The sequence below is a fragment of the Canis lupus genome, chromosome 7, assembly GCF_048164855.1.
Source record: "Canis lupus baileyi chromosome 7, mCanLup2.hap1, whole genome shotgun sequence".
NCBI classification, from domain to species: Eukaryota; Metazoa; Chordata; class Mammalia; order Carnivora; family Canidae; genus Canis; species Canis lupus.
The window spans coordinates 50,067,022-50,083,189 of NC_132844.1; the positions used below are offsets into that span (position 1 = coordinate 50,067,022).

The 16,168-nt window shown below is 35.0% G+C and overlaps 1 non-coding gene across 1 annotated transcript; it reads right to left on the minus strand.

The window, feature by feature from the left end:
- Positions 1–13,505: 13,505 nt before the first annotated feature.
- On the minus strand, positions 13,506–13,612 carry LOC140637476 (U6 spliceosomal RNA). The gene has a single exon (XR_012034577.1). It is a non-coding gene; the product is annotated as a U6 spliceosomal RNA (small nuclear RNA).
- Between the last annotated feature and the right edge of the window lie 2,556 nt (positions 13,613–16,168).

The window sequence follows — 16,168 nt, forward strand, 5'->3', positions numbered from 1 at the left end:
TCTTTAATAATTCTCTTATCTAGATCTTCTGGGTAACCTATTGCAGCTTTTTATCATCATTTGCTGCTTCACCTTGTGCTTCTATTTCATGGAGATAGCTTCTTTCTTTTTTTGTTTTATTTTTTAAATATATATATATATATATATATCTTACTGCTGATATATATATATATATATATATATATAGAGAGAGAGAGAGAGAGAGAGAGATGATAGATATAGATATATTTTATTGGAGTTTGATTTGCCAACATATAACACCCAGTGCTCATCCCATCAAGTGCCCCCCTCAGTGCCTGTCACCCAGTCATCCCATCCCCCCACCCACCTCCCCTTCCACTACCCCTTGTTTGTTTTCCAGCGTTAGGGGTCTCTTATGTTTTGTCACCCTCTCTGATATTTCCCATTCATTTTCTCTCTTTTCCTCTATAATCTCTTTCACTATTTTTTTATATTCCCTGTATGAGTGAAACCATATAATGATTGTCCTTCTCCGATTGACTTACTTCACTCAGCATAATATCCTCCAGTTCCATCCACATTGAAGCAAATGGTTGGTATTCATCATTTCTAATGCCTGAGTAATATTCCATTGTGTGTGTGTGTGTGTGTGTGTGTGTATCACATCTTCTTTATCCATTCATCTTTTGATGGACACCGAGGCTTCTTTCTTTAAACCTCACAAACCAACCTCTGTCAGCTTCAAACTTCTGTGGCTTTCTCACTCAGCCTTCATAGAATTGCAGAGTTAGAATCTTGTTCTGGATTAGGCTTTAATTTCAAAGAATGTTGTGGCTGATTTGATCTGGCCAGATCACAAAAACTTTATATCAGCAATAAGATTATTTGTTTTCTTATCATTTATGTGTTCACTGGAGTAACACTTTTAATTTCTTTCAAAAACTTTTCTTTTGCATTCATTCACAACTTGGCTATTTGGCACAAGAGGCCTAGTTTTTAGCCTATCTTGGCTTCAACAAGTTGTCCTCCCAAATCTTAATCGTTTCTAGCTTTTGATTTAAAGTGAAAGACATACAACTCTTCCTTTCACATGAACACTTAGAGGCCAATGTAGAATCATTAATAGACCTGATTATCTCTCTCAGGTAATAGGGAGACCTGAGGAAATGGAGAGAGATGAGGGAATGGCCTTTAGTGGAGCAAAGTAAACATAACATTTTTGGATTAAGTTTACCATCTTATATGGGTGTGGTTTGCAGCACCCCAAAATGATTACAATAGTAACATCAAAAATCACTGATCACCATAATACATGATAATGCTGAGAAAGTTTTAAATACTGCAAAAATTACCAAAATGTGACACAAGGTTGCAAAGTGAGCACATGCTTTTGGAAAAATGGTGATGATAGATGTACTCAATTCACGGTTATCACAAACCTTCAATTTGTAAACAACACAAACCTTAGAAGGTTATGATATTGGGCATCTTTTCATGTGCCTGTTGGTCATTTTGATGTTTTCTTTGGAAAAACTGGCTATTTAGTCCTTTTGACCATTTTGTAATCAGATTGTTCTATTGTTGTTGTTATGAGTTCCTCATTTATTTTTAATATGAACCCCTCACCTTTACATTAATGTTTTTTCTTCCATTCTATAGGTTGTCTTTTATCATTTTATTGCTTCTCATGCTGTGCAGAAGTTTTTGAGTTTGATAAAAAATCCTGTTAATTTTTGCTTTTGTTGTTCAGACATCAACAGTTTTTATTTAATTCCAGTAGATTAACAGTGTAATATTAGTTTCATGTGTACAATATAGTGATTCAACACTTCCAAACACCACTTAGTACTCATCACAAGTGGACTTCTTAATCTCCATCACTTATTTAACCTATCCTCCCACTCACCTCCCCTCTGGTAACCAATGCTTTGTTCTCTATAGTAAGTGTCTCTTTCCTGGTTTGCCTCCCTTTTTTTTCCCCCACTTTGTTCATTTGTTTCTCAAATTTCACATGAATGAAATCATATGGTATTTGTCTTTCTTTAGTGTATTTCACTTAGCATAATACTCTCTAGCTCCCGACAGCCAAGGTGGCTTAGCGGTTTAGCGCCACCTTCAGTCCAGGCCGTGATCCCGGGGACCCGGAATCGAGTCCCACGTCGGTCTCCCTGCGTTGGGCCTGCTTCTCCCTCTGCCTGTTTCTCTGTGTGTGTGTCTCTATGAATAAATAAGTAAAATCTTAAAAAAAAGAAAACTAAGGGACACAGTCCTTTAAAAAAAATACTCTCTAGCTCCAACCATGTTGTTGTAAATGGCAATTTCATTCCTTTTTATGGCTGAGTAATATTCCATTGTATAAATATACCACACTTCTTTATCCACTCATCAGTCGATGGAGACTTGGGCTGTTTCCATAATTTAGCTATTGTAGATAATGCTGCTATAAACATCAGAATACATGTGTCCCTTTGAAATTGTGTTTTGTATTCTTTTGGGAAATGCTTATAGTACAACTTCAGGATAATAAGGTAGTTATATTTTTAACTTTTTGAGGAACCTCCATACTGTTTTCCAGAGTGGCAGGACCAGTTTGTATCCTTACCAACAGTGCAAGAGGGTTCCCTTTTCTCCACACCCTCACCAATACTTGCTGCTGTTTCTTGTGTTGTTGATTTGAGCCATTCTGACAAGTGTGAAGTGATACCTCATTGTAGTTTTGATTTGTATTTCCCTGATGATCAGTGGTCCTCTGATCAAATGTGCAACAAAATTTTGAGACACTATCCTAAATACTGTCTACTTAAAATGTAGTCCTCAGACCAGTAGCACTGAAATCACTTAGGAGCTTGCTAGAAATGCAGAAACATGGAACTTACCCGAGACCTACTTAATCTGACTCTATATTATTAGCAATATCTGTAGGTGACTCAGGTGATGCTGAAGTTGGAAAAAATGATTAAAATTTAGGAGATAAATTGAAAAAAAATTCTGAGCAGAATAATACATTTAGAAAACAGTTTGGGCAAAAATATTGGTATCAAAATTATCTGTAAAGTAATGTTAAGGAGAAAAGAAAAGCATTCATTTTTTTAAACTAACCTTTACCCTAACCTGATATTCTGATTTTATTAATCAAATGTCAGGTGCTTTATCTGCAAGATTAATTATTCCAACTTCTTTCCAATAAGGCATCTTACATTTGCCCAAGACTCAATTAGCATTTTTGACCTTGAAATGTCAGTTTTGTTATAGATCTGTATTGTGAAAATTAATGTCTGCAAGTCTTTTTCAGTGTAGTAATAAGAATTTTATAACAATATGGTACTTTTTGCTGTTACGTGAATAAATTATTGCTTTACATTAATGCAAGTATCCTTTTTCAGGTTTTATGACATTCACAGTAGGTATTTTATGTCGTGTATTGTTGCTTTCTCAGATAAATGTTGAATAAATGTCAATTTCAAATAAATTTCATAATTATTCTTTATCCTTCAATGATTTATTAGCTCAGCAATACTGTTTGTCTACTATGTACCAAAACATTTTACAGGGGAAGTTTTTACAAATTCTGTACAATTGATGCCATATGCTATTCATATCGAAACTAGGCTTATATAAAGCAAATATTAACAGACCTAAAAAGGAGAAATAGATAGCAATACAATAATAGTAGAGAATTTTAGTACCTCCTACTTTCATCAATGGGCAGATTGTTCAGACAGAAAATCAAAAAGGAAAAATTGGACTTAAGTGGCATGCTATGCCAAATGGACATGACAGACATTTGTAGACATGTCATCCAAAAGGAGCAGAATGCACATCCTTCTCAAACACATGTGGAACTGTCTCCAGGATAGATTATAGGTTAGTTCACAAAACTAGTCCTAATAAATTTAAGAAGATTGAAATCATACCAAGCATCTTTTCTAACCACAATGGCATGAAACTAAAAATCAATTATAAGAAGAAAACTGGACATTTTATAAATTATGGAGATTAAATACTCCTGAACAACTATTGGATGACTAATTGGTCAAAGAAGAAATTAAAAAATAAATTTAACAATATCTTGACACAAATGAAAATGGAAATACAATATCCTGGAACTTATGGGATGCAGAAAAAGCAGTTTTAAGAGTGAAGTTCATAGTGATAAATGCCTACATTAAGAAACAAGAATGATCTCAAATAAACAACTAACTTTATACCTCAAGGAACTATAAAAAGAACAAAGTAACCCCAAAGTTAGTAGAAGGAAGGAAATGAAGATTAGAATAAAAATAAATGAAATAGAGACTAATAGGGAATAGCAAAGATCAATGAAACTAAGATATGTTTTGTTTTGTTTTTAGAAACAAAACAGAGGAACCTTTAGAAAGACTCACCAAAAAAAGGGAGAAAAGTCAAATGAATAAAATCAGAAATGAAAGAGATGTGCCAACTGATAGCACCAAATACAGAGGATCAAAAGAAATACAATCTTATGAACAAACATAGGCCAACAAATTGGACAACCTATGAAGAAATGAATTCCTAGAAGCATGCAACCTACCAAGATTTATAACAGACCAATTATTAGTAAGAAGGTTGAATTAGTAATCAAACACCTCCCAATAAACAAAAGAAAAGTACTAGATGGCTTCACAGGTGAGTTCTACCAAACACTTATAGAAGGAATAATACCAATTCTTCCCAAAGTTTTCCAAAAAACTGAAGAGGAGGGAACATATCTAAATTCATTTTATTAAGCTAGCATTACTTTGATACCAAAACCAGACAAGAACAGCATAAGAAAAGAAAATTACAGGCTAACATCCCTGATAAATACAGAAGAGAAAGAAAGAAAGAAGAAAGAGAAAGAAGAAAGAAAGAAAGAAAGAAAGAAAGAAAGAAAGAAGAAAGAAAGAAAGAAAGAAAGAAAGAAAGAAAGAAAGAAAGAAAGAAAAGAAAGAACGAACGAACAAGAAAGCTTAGGTTGGAAAACCAGTAAGGTAAGAAAAAGAAAATTCAGCATGCCAACTGCAATAGTAGATATAAGAACAGAGCATTATCAAACAAAGAAGATGGAATGCATTCCCTATCAATGGCTGTTCTTTTATGAAAGGGTTGCAATTTATATTATGAATGAAAGATGTAGGGTTATTCTGGTCTAAGTAAATGAGGGAGAAAGCTCAGAAAGAATAAATACCAAGTTGTTTTTTGTTTATTTTTTTAATGAGAAAAAAATATGTTCTGGGGAAAGAAAGAAGTCTGGTGTGGCTTCAACATAGTATGAAAGGAGGTGGGAAAGGACAGTGGGCAAGATTGTTATGAGACTTTATATACCACAGTAAAGAGTCAAGCCATTTTCCACTGGTGTGTGGAATTGTCAGAGGTTGTAACATATAAGCAACATCAAGAAAGTGCATATTTGGAAAGAATACTGGGTATTTTAAAAAAGATTTTACTTATTTATTTATGAAAGACAGAGAGAGAGAGAGAGAGAGAGGCAGAGACATAGGCAAAGGGAGAATGGAGCTCCCTGCCAGTAGCCGGATGTGAGGCTCAATCCCAGGACCCCGGGATCATGACCTGAGCCAAAGGCAGACATTCAACCACTGAGCCACCCAGGCATCCCAAGAATACTGGGTTTTAAAGTGGAAAATAAACAAGCTGGGAAAAAAAAATCAATGAAGACCAAGCAGGGGTTTATTACAATAGACTATAAATCAGATATAAAAATTTAAAGTACTTCAACAATAAAAGGAATGAGAAGGAGGAAGTACATTTAAACTGCATTTGAGAAATAAAAATCTACAAGACTCAGTGAAGAATATGAAAGGGAGAGGGAGTGAGAAAGGCATCAAAGTATACATGTGACTTCTCCTTGGGGTAGTATGCTAATGATTAACAAAAATAGGAGGAAAAGGCATTTGGATGAGTTTAATTCTGGTATTTTACCCTTTTGGAAGATCTTGGCATAGCTCCTAAAGAGACAATGTATCTACTAATCCCGACCCTACAGAAAAACATGGTCTAGATTTCTGAATCCCGACCCTTCCGAAGTCATTAACACACACACAGGTGGTCACTGATGCTGAATAGCTCATACCACTCAGAAATTGATAAAAAGGAGACCTGAGTCAAAAATCCTGTAGACCATCAATATTTGGACAGTGTGTGGAAGAAAACAATTCTTCAGGCTACACTGAGAAAGAGCTGTGATAAAGTGAGAGAGACAGGACAAAGTAATGTCACAAGTGAATTATTACAAGAGAACTGAGAGGAAATGTGTTCCAGTAGAGATCTGCTACTGTTCAGTTTTCCCGAACATGATTACATGACTAATTGTGAGTTTTATTCCTTTCTGAAGAGACTGATAATTCCCTAAGACCAATATCAGGGCCTAGATCAAGCAAACAAAAAAACTGAAAATCACTGACTCTGCTGCTTAAGCTTATCTTAACCATATCACAGGATAGCTAGAGTGAAGCTGCTAGGCAGGAGAACCAGCACCAGGCTACCTGGGTTCAAAGCTTGGCTCTACCCAGGGTGCTTAAGTGATCCTGAGTACAGTATTTCCCTCTCTGCACATCTTTTTCTCTCATGTTAAATGGATGTCATTGTTTCCCATCTCCATACAATTATTGTGTGGATTAAATGAGATGCTAAACGCCAAACAATAAAAAAAAAAAAAGCTGGCACAAATTATATGCATCAAATAAATGTTAGCTATTATTATAAACAAAATGTTCTTTAGCTTGGCTAGGATCTCTCAAGGTGATATCAGTCAAACATATATGATTCCAAATAAGACCAAAAAAAACCCCCAAATAAATAGAAAGTATTTGTTAAGCAAGTCACTAAGTTTCTGGCAAACTTTCCTTTTTAACTAATCATTTTTTTTAACCTTGTATTGGGAAAGGCAGAAATATTTGAGATGACAGTGTCAACAGTAGGGCCCAAATGCAGGGTTTGTGTCTTCCAGAATAATCACAGAAACTGGATAATTTTATTCTGCCTTCTAAGGAAAAAATGCCAAAGAAGCCTTGGTACATAAAAATGGCTAGAGTATCTAAACTAAAAAACCAAATGTCTACAACATACTATAAGAAGTCAAGAAACCCAAAATCATCAAGTTGTGCACATTAAATATATATATAGTTTTTGTATATCAATACCTCAATAAAGCTGATCTTTTTTTTTTTAAAGCTGATCTTTTTAAGAGAGAATTTGTGAGATGACCTTTCAAGCTATTTAGCACATCCTTTAATTAGACGGTAATTAATAAATACTGGAAACTACTATTTTACAGACTTAAAGTAATTTTAAAGTGACACATTTTGTCTAATAAAACTGATTATTTAGAAATTTAGAAATAATAGCTTTCATATGTAACATTTTACATACAATGCAAGGACCTCTTTACTTATCACTCCACCTACCTACCTACCTACCTATCACCTGCCTCTACTTATTTACAAATTATCCCCAGGTTCTGAGATGTTATAGGAATCGATGAGCATTTCAAAATGTCATCTCCTTATCTCAAAATATTATTTTGACCACTTTTACTGGGCTTGAATCATAGGTGTTTCCTTGATTAGGAATAATGTAGATGACTCAGAATTATGGGTCTGGTAATACACACAGCTGGAAAAATATAATTATTAAATCTTGGTCTTGCTGTGTCCATTTTAGCTTAGCACTGCTTCTTAAATTAAAAAAATGCATAATCAAACACCTGGAGAACTATGCTGCAAAAAACAAGAAGAAATGACATATTCACCATCCATCAACTGGTTATATAGTGAAATCTTTAAAAGTCCTTGACACACAAGTTTTGTTCAAGAAAATAAACATGCCATTAATGCCACTGAAAAAAAAATAGTGAACTGATGTGTGATCTAATACATGCCATCATTTCTCTTAAAAATTCTTTAACTAATTCTTTGTTAAATTATTTAAGATTTAATGAAAATAAACCTCACAGTTTTCCTTTATGTATTGTTTTTGTATTTATTTACTATTTAATTAACCACAGTGGATTTTTCTGTCGTTTGATGATTATAATGTGAAACATTTCACTGACATAATTTAGAATATGTTTACAATATATTTTCCTTTTCCCATTATTTTATTCCTTTTTAGTTATGAAGAAAATTCTTCTATGTATTTTATATGGATTTTGATAGCTTTTTCTCTTGTTTTTGGCAAGTTTCTTTGTACACATTTCCTATTTGCAATGTATTAATGAGGCATGTGTAAGTTAAAAATTATCACAATTTGGTATCTGTTAGAACAATATTTTTGTTTCCTGACTTAATTCTCTAATTTCTATCTACTAGTCGTCATTTAGGAATAGTTGTTATAGATTTTTAAACATCCAACAGCTGATCTACACATTACATAAACTATTTCATCCATTTGAAGTATATCTTCTTTTAGATAAATAATTTCTATAGAAATTGTTTATGCAAAAGTCATATTCTTTAAACAAAATCACTATATTTATTAGCAATTGGAGCACAGTATGACATAACGTGTAGAGAATTAAACTGGAATTCAGGAATATTTCTTTTTCCTGCCTTAACTTTGTAAATGTAGGTCATTTGCTTCTCTTTCCTAATTTTCTCATATTTTCATCACATTAACCATCACTTGATAAGTGACTAACAAACACCTGTTGAATAATTGGGCACTTACTAAGCAATTATGAGGGAAGGGGCAGATTGCAGCATATGTAGATCCATCGTCTAAGACTCTCCTCTATGCTTCTAATCCCTGTCAGGACAGATACACTGGTATCTGAATTAAAATAGCACGTTCCTTGTGAGTGAGTATACATTTACAAGACTATACTAACATACTTTTTCCAGGCAACTCTGAGTCCAGAGAAGGAAAGTGTGATTAAAACGGAAAGACAGGTCTATTGCCCTTGTTCCACAACATGCTTTTACATACATGTTTCAGTTTCTGCTCCATAAAATGCTAGTTCTCTCATGGTATATGTGTCTACATGTGTCCAAGGTTGTTGCTGTTTTTTAACACATATTATATAAAAAGCATTTTGCCAATTCTAGATCTCTAAAAATATGAGTTGTGATCACAAATAACATGTTGTGATGTTATCCAAAAAAGACTTGATGGGAAGGAAGGCAATGTTCTTAAAAATGGTTTTCATTGTTTTCCCTTCCTCACCTTTATCCTCTGCCTCTTCTTAAAAAGAAAGGCTTTTGATTGTGAATTCGTCACAGGAAACGTGGCAAGAAGCTCTGGGTGAGGAGCTTGGAGAGAAAGGACTGAATCAGATTATGAAGGAGGGAGCAATTAGTCTAACACAGAGCAAGGGGTACTCAAATAGATGAAAACAGTTCAAAAGCAAGCCTCAACTCCTTAACCAGTCATGTCAATTTGTTTAAAGGTCTCAATATTTTCAATATAATGAGAAAAAAAGGAGAATAGACAAGCAAGATGGATGAAAGAATGAGGACATTGGGGGAAACATCATGTTGTTTCTCCTGTCACTCAAAATGAGTTAGATTAAATTCTACAAAAAGCAGGAGCACCACTTCATTATGCTTTGTGGTTTTTCTGAACAAGAGGCCAGGTTCTCTGGGCATAGACAGATGTCAAAGTGTCCTGAGAAACAGCTATAATCTTCAATACAGACAGTTAAACCACCATGGCTCCATTTCATAATGATAACAATGACATTTCACAGATATATTTTTTTAAAGTGACCCCGCCAGCTTTAAATATTTCAAGTTGGTCAATTTTATGCCACCTGAATTTCAAAGAAAAACTCTCTTTCTAAAAAAAAAAAAAACAAACTTAAATGATCATCTTTAGATTCCACTTAATTTACCTAGGATACAGCCAGATTTAGTTGCAGTTCAGAATGATGCTTGGTTTCTCTTTGACCAATTTAGAGAAAAAAAGTCCTTTGCTGAAGTCAAATCAGGATAGATAATTATGCATAACAATACCCAGCATTTGTAGAGTATCATGCTTTGAAGTTTATGATTTTCTCAGTGCTTTTAATTCACATTATCCTGCTGCTTTTGATCCTGTCCCCTTTACATGTGGGGGGGAAGTCAGGTATCATTCTACCTTACAGATAAGCGGAATTGAGACTTTAAAGATTTCAGAATTGTCAACTTTGTCAAGGAGTATTAAACCAGTAAGCAAACAGTCACAAAATTCAGCAGTATCAGAATTGGGCTTCAGTCTTTTATTTTGTATATTATTTTGCTCCCTAAACAACAATCGTGACATGTGTTTGGTGCATGAAAGTGGGCTTCTGGCTTGCTGCAGATGTCTCAAGTTGTTTCCATGTTTGCACACTAATCTTTTGCAGGCTGTTCTCCATACTGTGGCCAAGGAAGTCCTTAAAACACAAATTTATCATGTCCTTCTCTCCTACTCCAGAACTTCCAATAGCTGCCATGATACCTAAAAGTGAATCTGCAATTCTCATTCTGATCTTTGAAGCCCTCTAGGATCTAGCTTCCAAGACCTTTCTTTTAATTCTTCATGCCAAAGCAGCCACAATGGCTTCTCTCCCAAAACACCAATGGAACTCTAAACTTGGGCTCTTGCACCCAATATCCACCTTCCAGATGCAAATAAAATGTATGCTTCCAAATTTGACCCTCCAACTCTGTATGACTGACTTAGGTCTTTGCTTATTCTCAACTTCTCAGAGGCCCTCCACCTCTAAGGAGCACCACACATCCACACTCACTGTCTCTGTCCCTACTATCTATATTTTTCTAGCACCTTTCCAATCCTCTGGCTATTTAGGCTGTTGAAAATGACACATGTTAAAATCCTGGCTCCAGAAAAAGTTTGAAGTTGGGGATGATAGTTCAGAACAAATTAGTTCATATGCAGTAGTGCCTGTAACCAAAAAGCAGACTTTTCCAACATCTATTCTTCAACCCACTAGCTTGAACTAAAATACTAGCACCATAGTAGCATAGACATACTGCTTTGCAACACTGGCCACATATTTTACCCAGTAGAAGTTGAATTTTAATCATTAGTTTCTTCATTTATTTAAAGTACTCATTTGTTTGATCAAGTTCACCTCTGCAATTTAAATTGCAGCACTTCACTCACATACATTTTGTTTAGAGGAGCACATGTTATTTCCTGGATATAAATACGTACTCTTCCTTAAAGTGGATTAAGCCTCACTATTGATCATATGTAATATCTTTATAGGCAAATGCTTTAGGAAGAATATTATTTCATATTTTCAGCATGCTTAAACACTTAAAGCTCCTTTTTCTTTTTTTCCCCCTACACACATGCTATTTCACTAATCATGGAAAATGGATTTGGAAAGAAAAGTTCTAAAAATGATCATTGTTTCTAACCATGAAATGAGCTCTAAGTTTCCTGTACCTGCATAGAGGAGAAAGAACAGAGTATACTATGCTTGTATCATCAGCAATAAGAACTAGGAATGGAAGAATCTTCAGGGCAAAAAGTTCTGACCACATTTTTAATGGTCTGACCCTGGTTCTTACGTGTCACAGAATTTGGTCTTTCATTTCCTCTATATCAACCCAACACATTTTCAATAACCACTAAATTTGATTTTAGTGTTTTGCAGTATAGAGATTGCTGTCACAAAAAACAAACAAACAAACAAACAAAAAAACCCTGCCATTGGTTACCCAATAAGGCAGGTGTTAATATTTATATCTTTTTTACATTCAATAGGCCCGAGGTTCAACAAATGGTATGATCAAAAACCAAAGGAAGGACATTTGACTCTGCAGCTCACCTTTTTTCCATTAAATCATGCTGTTTCTTTGATTTCTAAGATAGAAGATTGCTCTGGTCATTTACCTAGCTATTCTTTAAAGCTTTCTGAGTTCAGAGCAATATTGAATGATAATCCTTCCCCATAATTATCAGACACTTCTAGCTACAAAAAATAAAATAAAATCACAGATCTACCTCTCTGAAGTAATACAGTAGATCTTGGGAGTTTTTAATGCCTTGCTACTAGGAAAAAAAATAAATAAGCAAATCTGCTGCTATACTTATTCCTTCTTTCTGTTTGGCATTAAGTTGGATCCACCTAAAATCTCAGTTCCTAAATAAGGATTGACAACAATCTCAGGACAATATAGGTTGTTGTTTTCACAAAGTGTAAGGAATGCTTTAGCTGGCTGTCTTTCAGGGTGTTGGCACTTTAAATGTGGCTAGCATATATGATGTGTTTTGGATTTAACTTAAAGGGATATTATCTTTTAATTCTGTAATTTATAGAAACAGAAATTGCAGAAAACCTTGGTATGGAAAATTATTCTTATATTTTTACAGATTGTATTTATTTATGAGAGACACACAGAGAGAGGCAGAGACATAGGCAGAGAGAGAATGGGGCTCTCTGAGGGGAGCCTGATGTGGGACTCAATCCCAGGACCCTGGGATCACAACCTGAGCCACAGGCAGATGCTCAACCACTGAGCCACCCAGGTGCCTCTCATATTTATTTTTAATGCTCCTTTTCCTACTTGTGAATATTATTTATACAAAATCACCATACCAGAAGACTTTTAGCACTTAGTCACATCCAATTCTCATCCCCTCTGGGCTCACACAAGGCTGAGACCTCCCACCATGTGACTGTTTTTTGATAATGGTTTGCGAGAAGAAATGATGAAGTATTTAACTGCTGGTCTGAGACCCTTCAGTGCTCTTTCCCTGAGACCTTTCAGTTGCTCTATCTCAGAAACTCAGGAGACATCAAGTTCCAGATGGTGTAGCTGCAAGACAGGGGAGCTTTATAGCCAGAGTCCCCATGTGAGAAGAACACTTTGTGAAACCATGTAAGCCATGTAAGCGAGAGTGAGAAACTTTTGGGAGTAAGCTACTGAGATGTAAGGTTGTTTTGTTACTGCCTATCTTAATTAAAAATCCTAAGAGTCAAAAGAGCAAAGGGATTGGATTCAGAAGATATGGATGACATCCAACTTAATAGCTTTTTCAACTTGGATAAGTCCCTTAAATTTGTTTCATATGCTTCCTTTCTAAGATAGAGATGATGAAAATATTCTGTATCTTCTTGAAAGAGAGGCTTTGAAGATCAAGTTACATAGTGTAGATTGAGTTACTCTATAACTTATATTCATAAGTGTGGTGATACATTTTTTATTTCTTTGATATTGTGATTTTCTGATTAAGGGGATTTCTTTTCCTCATCTCCTACATTCCATCTCTAGAAAAAGCAGACAAGAAGACCAAAGTTAGAGTGTAGGAATGAACAGGATGCCACTCTTTGTTTTTAACCTATTATTATAGGCATACTATTCTTAGAACCAAGGTATTCCAGATTCAAGTTCAATTCCATGACATCCAGCTGAATCAAATTTGTCTGTATGCTTTTCTTCTTTAGTTCTGACCATCAGAAAACTAAGACACGCTATTCCATTTCTTCTAGTACAATGTGGAGCACGAAGTAAACTATATGTTCAGAGAGCATCAAATCAGTATCTATTATTTCTTGGATTCTTCTTTATGCTTTAAATTATTTATTGAGCAGAAAAAATACAGAATGTTTCATGAATTTGCATGTCATCCTTGTGCAGGGGCCATGCCAATCTTCTCTGTATATTTCCAATTTTAGTATATGTGCTGCCAAAGTGAGCACTATTTCTTGGATTCTTAAATCTGATTGCCCATTCCAACAAAACAAAAAGACCGGCAAAGCCAGTAGGCATTCATAGACATCTCTTTTACTGACTGAATGGGCACATTCAGTCTTCTTAACCAAAGAGAGAAAGCAACATACAATTAACTTTCTACATTTTGAGCTACAAAATTTTTCCATGTTTTGTGTCCTCCCCACATAAGAGATGCTGGGGATATGGGGTGACTCTTCAACTTATCACCTAATCTCTCCATGAATAAGCAAAACAGTGCAGTCATTGGAGAGATGCTCTAGATAGTGGCTAAGAGTGGGCTCTGTGAAGCCAGACTGAATTACAGCTTTACTGCTCACTAAGTTTTACCTTGAGCATGTAACTTCTTTAAGCCTCAAGTTTGTAAAGCATAGGATATAGTAAACACATAACTTATACAGTAGTTTTAAAAGTTAATGAGCTAATATACGCAGTGTTTAGAAAAAGGCCCATGACCTAGTGAACACCGCATGGCTTCCTTAATATCATCTCCTTTTAATCAAACTCTAAGCTATTATAACATAAGTTGAAGCAATTGGATGCTTAAAAGATGGGAGAAGTTTGTGGGAAAAGAGAGGACAGGGCTTTTTAGCAACTTTCATGAACGCACCAAAGCAACAGAAGCTGAGTAAACTGCTGTTATGAACATTTTATGATCTCATGATTGACTAGAGGTCTACAGAACTCTTCACTGTTATGGGCCCCAATTTGTGTTTCCTTCTACAGAACACCACATTTAAGTGAACCAGTTATGGTTTATGGCTAAACTGAAGTGTAATCTGCCACAAAATTATCCCTTATTTTTGACAAAAGACTTTTCTGGTTAATCAAACATGAAAATTCAATGTTACTTTGAGTTTTGTTTTGTTTTGGTTTATTTGTTTGTTTGATCCTGCACATTTATCTCCCTCTTCTAAGCCAAAACTGGTCAAATATTGTCTTCATGGAGTCTTTCACACTTCCTTTCTATTGACATTTCACAAATCCAGACCTTCATGTTCTACTGCCTCAGTGCTCTGGGCTTTCCACCGTACATTCTGCTACCACTAGGCTTCACCTCACCCTAGCTAGAATGGGTAGAAGAGCTGGTTTTTATATTTCTTTCCAAAGATATAGATTGATAAAATAGCCATTTGGGTTCACTTCTACCACTAAAATTATTAAAGTTTTAGGGAAGAAATCATTAGCCACGTGGTAGTTTTGTCCTAATATGGTAAGCCACATATGAATTTAAAATAGCAATGCCCCATTTTACATATGATACACATACATTGATTGAATAGGTACACATGCATACTATGTACATATATACATATACATGTATATATATATAAGATGTGGCATTGCTTTACATATACATGTAAATTTGCATATATATTTTTAATGTCTTCCTTCTTAGAAGGTACAATGATTCTTCACAATAGATATCCATGCTAGCATGAAAACGGATGTTAGTCATGAGTTCAGATCCAAAAAGAAATTCCTGACTTTCAGATTACTATGCAATCATTGAAGAAAGCTTTGAAATGGATATATTTTTACTTTGGACATTTGTTATTTGACTTGATGCAAATTTATAAAGGCCTGAATTTTATAAGGGCCTCCATAGTACACATACACATACACTTATGGAAAGCAAACAAGTGGGAGAAATATGCTTGCCAGCTTCAATTTTGTATACATAAAAATGCATGAGAGAAGTGACTGAAATCATAGGAGCAAAGAGACAGGAAATGTCAAGCTTGATAGATTATGCCAAGGGAAAAGATTTACTCTAAAAATAAGTCCTACCATTTAACCTACTGGTGTTAATTTGATTTTATATTCAACACAAATATGTTGTAACTATCAGCAATTAATTCTAGATTGTTATTCTACTGAGCTAGGACTTTTGTTTTTCAGTGGAGCTCAGAATTTCAAGGCCCCTAATCAGTGATTGTCATTCAGGACAGTTTTTAAAAATTGTATGAATGTAACTACACAACAGACTATTTTGTCCCCTATTGTTGACCAAAGACTCCTGTGCCTTAAAAGCTATAGTCATTAGATGTGTTGTTTCCAGGTGAAAAACTTTCTCCCCCTTAGAGGATGACTCTTAAAAATCAACCTCAAGCAAGCATAAACACTTTTGTTTCCCCTCATGATTTGCAGGTTGAACACAAATGAGAGCAAAATAGAGTTGGTCTGCAACAGAGCTCCACTGCCCCTCAATCATTTCTTCCCTCAGACGTGAGAGCTGACGCTAGCCTGTAATAGGTATTCTATTGGAATACCTCATCTTTGAATGACTGTTCAAATCTAATTTTTCCAGCAAAGTTTAATTTTAATGTGCTGCACTCCCTTTTCTTCCTTGTTCTTGATGCCAATCATTTAACATCTATGTTGTTAACCCACTATAAGAATGGTGCACACAGTGTCAATATTCTCCTTTTCTGTGCCCACAGCACCTATCATCAATAACCACATTCTTTCCCACTGAGTCTAGACATCTCTAGAATTCCTATCCCCATTGCTCTTTATATAGT